Raw genomic sequence first — 8,409 nt, 5'->3', positions numbered from 1 at the left:
TGGTCTGAGAACTAAAAGCACAAAGACCCTCTGTCAAGCGGAGCCTCTTCACTCGGTTCCAAGTAGTCAACCGACCTTTGGGGAAACCCAAATGCAGGATAATTCGGTGGATGCAAAAAGTCATCGCCCTTAGAGGACTCAGGGCCTTTCTTCCAGGCAGTTACAAACCCTGGCGATTGGAAATGCAACTGGTGCCAGGTGTGTGACCGCCCCAGCCCTTGGCAGCGGGAAGGGAGAGGAGGACGCCTCCCCTGAGAGGCTCTGGTGGGCAGCGGGCCCGACTGGGCATCGCCCACCGACCCCCCCCCCCCACGCCCCTACCCTTCTCCACCCAGGCCTGCTCGCCAAGCCCCCACCCCCAGCTCCAGGGCACTCCAGCGCAGGCCCGCCCAGGGAAGAAGGGGCGTGGACGCCAGCCTGGAGGGGTCGCCCATTACCTTCGCATCTGGGGCAGCTCCCCGCAAGTCCCCACCCTGGTCCAGCTGCGCATCTCTTGGTTCCAAATGCGCACAGCAGGTGGCACCTCTGGGAAGCGGCTTGGATGGGGGGCGGCCGTCCCCGCCCCGGCTGTCCACCTGCTCCGCGACTCCCGGGCCCTTACCTTTGAGGTTGGCGGGGTGGCCCCGCGGCGGGCGATTCGCGGTTCCCCGGGGCACAGAAGAGACACTGGAGAAGTTGTTCCCCATGGCATCCGGGCCCGGGGCTCGGGCGCTGGCGGGGGGCCGGCGCGGCTGGGCAGGAGCGCGGGGCGCGGGCGGCGGCGGGGTGCGCGCGCGGGGGCGCGCCGCCGGGGGGAGGGCCCTGCCGGGGCCGCGGTCGTCGGGCTGCCGGGGGCTCCGCCGGCTACCTGCCGCCCATGCCCGGCGGGGGCGCGGCCCCGAGCCCGCGGGCGCTGGGGATCCGGCTGGCGGGGCGCGGCGCGGCGGCTCGGGCGCGCTCCCCGCGGGCCATAGAGTCGGGCTCCGGGCGCGGGCGCTCGGCCGCGGGGCCTGCGGCGCGGGCTCGGCCTCGCTCCCCGCCCGCGGGGACGGCCGCGGCGGCGACGACGTGCGTGGCGCCAGCGGGGCTGGGTCTCCGGGGCCGCCCGCGCCCCCCGCCCGCGCCTTCGCTGCGCGTCCCTCGCCGCGGTTGTTATGGTGACAGCTGCGCGGAGAATGAGCGGCTCAGTGACACCCGCGCCCGCCCGCGCCCGCCCGCGCCCGCCCGCTTGTCTCCCGGGGCGCGCGGGGGGTGTCAGGCCGCCGCGGGGGGTGCCCCGGACGGGCGCACGCCGGGACCCCGCGCAGCAGAGCGGGCCGCAGCCCCCCACGAGGTCCCCGGCTGGCCTGGCGCGGGGCCTGGCGGCTCCGCTTGACAGCTTCCAGTGCATCTGGGAGCTCCCCGGCACCCAGTAAGCCCGAAAACGTCTGTTTGAAGGAGCGGCTGCGTGAATAACGGGGCTTGGGATCTGAAGGGGTGTCGGGGGTGGGCCCAGAACAAGTTCCTCCACCACCACCACCACCACCACCCCTCCGGGGGCTGCCCAGTTAATTGGGGTCCTGGGGGGATGTGGAACGTCTACAAACGGGGCCTGCATGGAAGGATGAACTCCCTGAGCTGGGGGAGCAGCTCTTCACCCTGGGGAATGGGCAACTCTGGAACGGAAAGGCTCTGTCCCCTTCCCGAAAGGGGGCAAAGTGGGGGTCTCTGTGGCTGGAAGACTTACAGGGGGGCAGGGGGAGGGGGGCTCCCACAAGTCCTCTGCTCACCGTGACTTTTCCATCCAGTGCCTCAGCCCTGTGGCCAGGAAGCCAGTGAGAAGGGGAAAGGGACTGTGGCCTGCTTCTCCTCCTGATCTGCCAGGGGTAGAATCCAGCCTCCGTGTCCCCAGAGAGAAACCACCCTCCTGCTCAGCTTGGTTCACTCCCCAGGTGGTTTCGGGCATGGGGAGCCCTGGGCTTCCCCCGAACCCCATGGAAGGTTCTTCCCTCCAGGCTTCCTACATGGTGCCTCTGGATCTCACACTTGCTGGGTCACCCCCTCCCCCCTGCTCCCTCATAGCTCTCTGTACCTTTACTCCGATTTTCTGGGGAAACAGTGCCTCACCCCTCTTATGCTCTGCCCCCTCTGGAGGAAAAGCTCTGAGCAGGGAGAGTGTCTGTCACCTCCAATGCTTCCTGTACACCTAGGACTTAGAAAGTGGCCAGCTCCCCCAGCCTGCTGCAGACCCAGGCCCATCTGGGGCCTGAGGCCTAGAGCCAGTCTTGCTGATGTCTCTGCCCTCCAGGCCCACCCCATTCCAGACATCACATCCTTAAATGTCTGGGCATCTGGGCAAGCTAGAAATATCCGTGACAGCTGCTGCTCTCTGGGGTCTGGAGAGAAAGCCAGCCCCCACCCCCCACCTCCAGCCACTGCGATGCCCAGGTCACGTGCCTGGCCAGCTCAGAGTGGACACGGCAGGTCAGGGACACTGTCATCTTTGTAGGCGGATCTTCCTGGTTTTCCTCCCACCCATGACTCATGCACCAGAAATCCCTGGGCTCCTGCTGGCGAGCACCTCTGCTCTATCTCTCCACTCACTTTTGCACACACACACACACACACACACACACACTACCATACTCGCTTATGCCCCCGCACCCACCCCCACCACACACCCCCCCCCCCCTCAGATCTGCAGGAATGAGGTCACTGTGAGCTGGGCTCAGAATCCATCCCAAGGAACTGGGTTCCCTGTGAGGGGGAGGGGTGAAGAGAGGCCCTGGAGAGATTTGCAGATGGTGGCTTGGGGGTGGGGGCAGCTGGGGCCTTCTGGGAGGAGTCCCACCCCTCTCACCCAGGGGAGAGGAGCAGGAGGAGGGGCCAGGGACTGAGGCAGGGGTGAGGAGGGCCTGCAAGAGATGGAGGAGTCGCAGGCCTATACAGTCAGTCAAACCATGAACTCTGGGCCAAGCAGGGAAGTGGAGAATGGGAAGGGGAATGGGGTGAGAGGCAGAGCCAAGCCTCCTGGGGGTGACACAACGCAGTCTGATCTTGGCCAGAGATGTTAGGGACCAAAGTGGAACTGAGATCAGGGAGAAACTCCCTCTCCTCCACCAGGACTGAGAAGCTGGTGGGAGCCTCAGGGCCGGGGCTGGGGACTGACACAGGCTTGGCTGTCCCTGAGACACCAACTCTACACTAGCTGGGCGCACTTCTGGAATGCTGCACCTCGGACCCTCCTCTCTGGGGTCCCTTGGCTCTGCCAGTGACAGATGTGAACTGGGGTGGAGAGACAGTGCAGCTGCTTCTTGCATGCAGCTGACCTTGCCTCGGACTCCCACCGATGGTCCCCGGCGTATCACCAAGGGTTACTCCTGAGCACAGAGCCAGGAATAGCTCCTGAGCACTGCCAGCTGTGGCCCTCCCCCACTCTGCAAGTTTCTGGAGAGGCCCGGACCTGCAAAGGGGGCTGGGAGGAGGAGGATTTGTGGTTAGACCCAGCACCCTCCCACCCACCCCACCCGACCAGAACCGAACCCGAAGGCTCCGGGCCTGCCTTCTCAGGCGGCAGGGAAGTGGCCCGCGCAGCCCCCCCAGGGCCCTTCCCGGGCTCCTCCGAGGACTGCAGAGGGAGAGGGGAACCCACGGGGAGCGGGGCTGGATGAAGTCAGCGCTTGGAAGGCTTCAATGGAAGCTATTAATAGCCGCAAGGTGGAGTTCTAGCACCTGTCGCCCTGGCAACCCCGCCTCCCCGATTCCCAGCCTGTGCCCCCAGGGGCGCATGTGCACGTGTGCGCCGACGCGTGCAGGGTGGACGCTGGGCGTGCTCAAGCCGAGCCCCGGGAGCGAGTCCTGGGGAAGGGACCCCGGGGAGAGGCAGGCTTCCAGCGACCCCTGCGCCTCCCACTCTCCCCTTCCTCCTCCAGGCCTGGCTCTTTTCTTAGCCGGGCTCTCACTCCCCAGGCTCTTGGCTCTCTCCTCCTCCCTCCACTCGCCCTCATCTTTCTCCCCTTCCCTCTGCCTTTCCCTGTTTCCCTCCACGTGGGACTCTCTCTCTCTCTCTCTCTCTCTCTCTCTCTCTCTCTCTCTCCCTCCCTCCCTTTCTCCCACCCCTATTTCCCTCCCTCCCACCTTCCCTCCCTCTGCCTCTCTTCTCTGTCTCCCTCCCTCCCTCCCCGCCTCCCTCCCTCCCTCCCTCCTACTCTCTCTCTCTCTCTCTCTCCCCCCCATCTCCCTCCCTCCTTTTCTCTCTCTCCCTCCCTCCCTTTCTCCCACCCCTATTTCCCTCCCTCCCACCTTCCCTCCCTCCGCCTCTCTTCTCTATCTCCCTCCCTCCCTCCCTCCTATCTCTCTCTCTCTCTCTCTCTCTCTCTCTGATAAAACAATAAAAATGGACTGGGGGGTTGTGGCCCAAGCCTTCCACATGCTGGGGCCTGGGGCTGCATCCCTGGCCCACTTCTTGGCCCCTCTAGCCCCACTGGGGGAAGCTCCTATGAACCATTCTAGAATGGGGTTCATCCATCTAAGCCATGATGGGTTCCCCTGAACTCCAAGGGACCCTTGTCTAGACCTTAATACTTTCCTTCCCAGTCCAGACACTGTTGATCTACTTATTTTTATTGTTGTTGTTGTTGTTTTTAGGACACATCAGGTAGTTCTTAGGCTTACTCCTGGCTCTGTGCTCAGGGGTCACTCCTGGTGGTGCTCAGGGAACCATATTCAGTGTTGGGGATTGAACTAGGGTTGGCTGCCTGCAAAGCAAGTCCCTTCGTTCCTGTACTATCTTTCCAGCCCAACAAACTAACTTGGAATAGAAAACCACCAACTCATCCCTACTGGCAATGGTGTTTCGCTACCATTCTATCTGCTACATCCTGAGAATGTGTTTATCGCCAAGCAATTGCACAGCGGGTGGGTGTTTGCCTTACATGTGGCTGACCCAGGTTCAGTCTCTGGCATTCCATCTGCAGCACCACCAGAAGCAACCCCTGAGCATCACTGGGTGTGACCCTCCCCCGCCACACACACACACACACACACACACACACAAAGAATGTGTTTATCTTGGAACTGGAAGTTTTATCCTTTAACCAATAGCATAGGTCCCAAACTCTTTTTCGGTCATGCATCCTTAGTGTTGATATTCTTAAGCATGCACCCTAACACATGTACAGAGGTTTATAACATCTGTGCATAGAGATTGAAAATCTATTATAAATCAGACACCGTGCACGCAAATGAGACTGAAAGATGAATCATCTGGAAGCCCTCACTAAAGCAGTAAGATAAATTATTTCTGACAAAAATGCTAAAGAACTGACAGAAGGTGAGCCTGGAACTAATAAGCAATTACAGCAAGGCTTTAGGGTATAAGGATAATCGACAGGAGTCAATAACTTGACTCTGAACTAGTGATGAACGAGAACAAGCACAGCAGGTAAGGTGCTTGCCTTGCACGCGGCCGACATGGCTGACCCGGGTTCCTCCGCCCCCTCGGAGAGCCTGGCAAGCGACCAAGAGTATCTCGCCCGCACAGCAGAGCCTGGCAAGCTCCCCGTGACGTATTCGATATGCCAAAAACAGTAACAGCAAGTCTCACGATTTGTTGTGAGACATTACTGGTGCCCGCTCAAGCAAACCGATGAAGAACGGGAGGATAGTGCTACAGTGCTAATAATAAATTTATAATAATAATTTATAATAATACCATTTGCATTTTTGGGGGGTCACACCCGGCAATGCACAGGGTCACTCCTGGCTCTGCACTCAGGAATCAACCCTGGTGGTGATCAGGGGACCCTATGGGATGAGGGGAATCGAACCCAGATCAGCCGCATGCAAGACAAAAGCCATACCTGCTGCACTGTCACTCCAGCCCCCCAATTTGCATTTTAAAAAGGAAATACTTTAGAGTAAATTGAACAAAATGTGTAAACAATCTATAGAAATAAAGCTATTTTTTAAATTCATTTTAATGTTGAAAAGCCACAACTGTTGACACTGTTCTAGAATTTAAATTGATTAGATAGCAATACATTTTTATTATTTATTTATTTTTGCTTTTTGGGGGTCACAGCAGGCAATGCTCAGGGATTACTTCTGGCTCAGTGCTCAGGAATTACTTCTGGTGGTGCTCAGGGGACCATATGGGATGCTGGGTCAGCCATGTACAAGGCAAATGCCCTCCCTGCTATATACTATAGCTTCGGCCCAGAGGAAAACTTTTGAAAAATCCAAGAAGATCTAAATAAATATAGAAATATCCCATGTATGTGGACAGGAAAACTCAATTTTGTCAAGATATCAGTTAATTTGGGGGTTTTGTCTGTTTGTTTGTTTGGGAGGGGGCCCAAGCCCAGTGGTGCTCTGGAGCTATCCCTGGCTCTGTGCTCAGGATCGACCCCTGGCAGTGCCCAGGGGATCATACTCAGTGATGAGGAGTGTGCCAGGGTCGGCGGCATGCACAGCCAGTGCCTTGCGTCCTGCACCATCTCTGCAACCTAAGATTCCAGTTCTTTTCCACATAATCTATGCATTCAGTGTACCCCAGAGGAAAGTTTAGTTAAACTACAGTATGTATTGACAAAGTGATTCTAAAGTTTTTGTGGAGAAAAAAAAAAGAATAAAAGACGAGTCAATTCTGAAGAATAGCAAAATTTGAGGACAGACACTTTCCAGCTTCCAGACTCTATAACATAAACTAGAGCAATCGAGACAGTGTGGCACTGGCAAGGAGAGAAACAGATCAATGGAAGAGAGCGGAGATGCAGTACTGGATCCATAGAAGTACAATCAACAGTTCTTGAACAAAAGAGGCAGATAAACAATGGAGAAAAGGCAGCGTTTTCAGCAAGTGATTCATGAGCAACACACAAAATAAAATAATTTAACCACTGATTTTACACCCCTCACAAAGACTAATTCAAAATGCATCACAGACCTAAATGTGATGAGGAAAATGATGCTTGGTTTTATTTATTTATTTATCTATTTTGAGGGAAATGATGTTTTTATAAAAGCTTCTAGGGAACCAGAGAGATAGGGTAGGACATTTGCCTTGCTTGCAGCTGACCTGGATTCGATCCCCAGCATCCCATATGGTCCCCCAAGTACCACCAGAAGTAATTCCTGAGTGCTAGCCAAGACTAACCCCTGAGCATTGCCAGGTGTGGCCCCCAAAACAAAAAACAAATGAAAAAAAATTTAAATGACATAAAAAAAATCTAGGTGACTTTGAGTTTCGATATGACATTTTAGATACAATACTGAAGGCAAAAAACCATTAAGGAAAAGAAACTGAGAAACTAGAATTCATTAAAATTTAAATTTTCTGCTCTGTGAAATATACTGCTAAGAAGATAAGAAGAAAAAGCAGAGACTGGGAGGAAACATCTGCCAGAGATAGCTGATAAAAGACTAACCCTAAATACACACCGAACTCATAATATTCAACCACAAGGAGACAACATGTAAAAATAAATGGGGCAATCACCTTAAGAGACTCATCACCAAAGACAGAAAGATGGCAGATAAACATATGAAGAGATGTTTCTTATGCCAGAAGAAGCATGCAGATGAAATCAAGAATATACACACTTAGAAGAATGCCCCCATCCACAGCACGACCACTACCAAATCCTGGCAGGCCACAGAACAACAGAAGCTCTGACTCACTGCTGCTAGATTAATAAGCACTGTGGCTTTAGAAGACAGTCTGACAGTTCCTCAGAAAAATAACCATTGTGGGCCTCAGATCCCACCCCAGCCTCCCTCTGGGGGCTGGGAGGGGGAGGGGGAGACCCCAGCTGGGTTCTTACAGGCCTGCCCAATACTCCTGCATGCAAGCACCATGCTTTTGTTTCCTTTTTCAAGTCCCTTGCGGGCAAGGACTTGGTGGTGGCATTCAAGAAAGACCTGAGCATCTGTGGAACACTCCGTTCTGTGGACGTTGGAGAATCTCAACATCAAAATAGCGGGTATCAGTGTCACCGGCCCTGAGAACTAACCCCACATGCTGTTGGTGAAGAACTGCTTCATCGGGGTCTCTGTGGTCCGGTATGTTCAGTTGCCAGCAGCTGAGGTTGACACAGTTACTACAAGATGCAGAAGGAAGGAGGCCCCACAGCAGAAACAGTGATGGTCCCTCTGCCCTCCTGTCCTAGCTTACTGTGTTGTTTCAGTAATGGATTTTTAATTTTTTTTTTTAAGGAATGAACAGATGAAAGAAATAACAGTGGGCAGCAACTATCCTCTGTTGAGAATGAAGACTAGATCCGTACGCTGGAGGCTGCAGTACCAGCCCTTCTCCCTTCTTGCCCTGGACAATGGGGACCCTCCCCAGATCTCTTCAGGGCAGAGGGTGATCTTGGGGATGGAAGAAACCTGTCTCTCGCTTCGGGAATAAAATTTATAATGCAAATTGGAAAAAGAAAAACTGTTGTCTCC

At 55.5% G+C, this 8,409-nt stretch overlaps 1 pseudogene; it reads left to right on the top strand.

The window, feature by feature from the left end:
* Window positions 1-6,728: 6,728 nt before the first annotated feature.
* Window positions 6,729-8,101, top strand: LOC130029415 (U6 snRNA-associated Sm-like protein LSm2; annotated as a pseudogene).
* Window positions 8,102-8,409: the final 308 nt, after the last annotated feature.

This window comes from Sorex fumeus, unplaced genomic scaffold (assembly GCF_029834395.1).
Source record: "Sorex fumeus unplaced genomic scaffold, SorFum_2.1 ptg000043l, whole genome shotgun sequence".
Taxonomy (NCBI): Eukaryota; Metazoa; Chordata; class Mammalia; order Eulipotyphla; family Soricidae; genus Sorex; species Sorex fumeus.
This window is presented reverse-complemented; position numbering and strand designations above follow the sequence as displayed.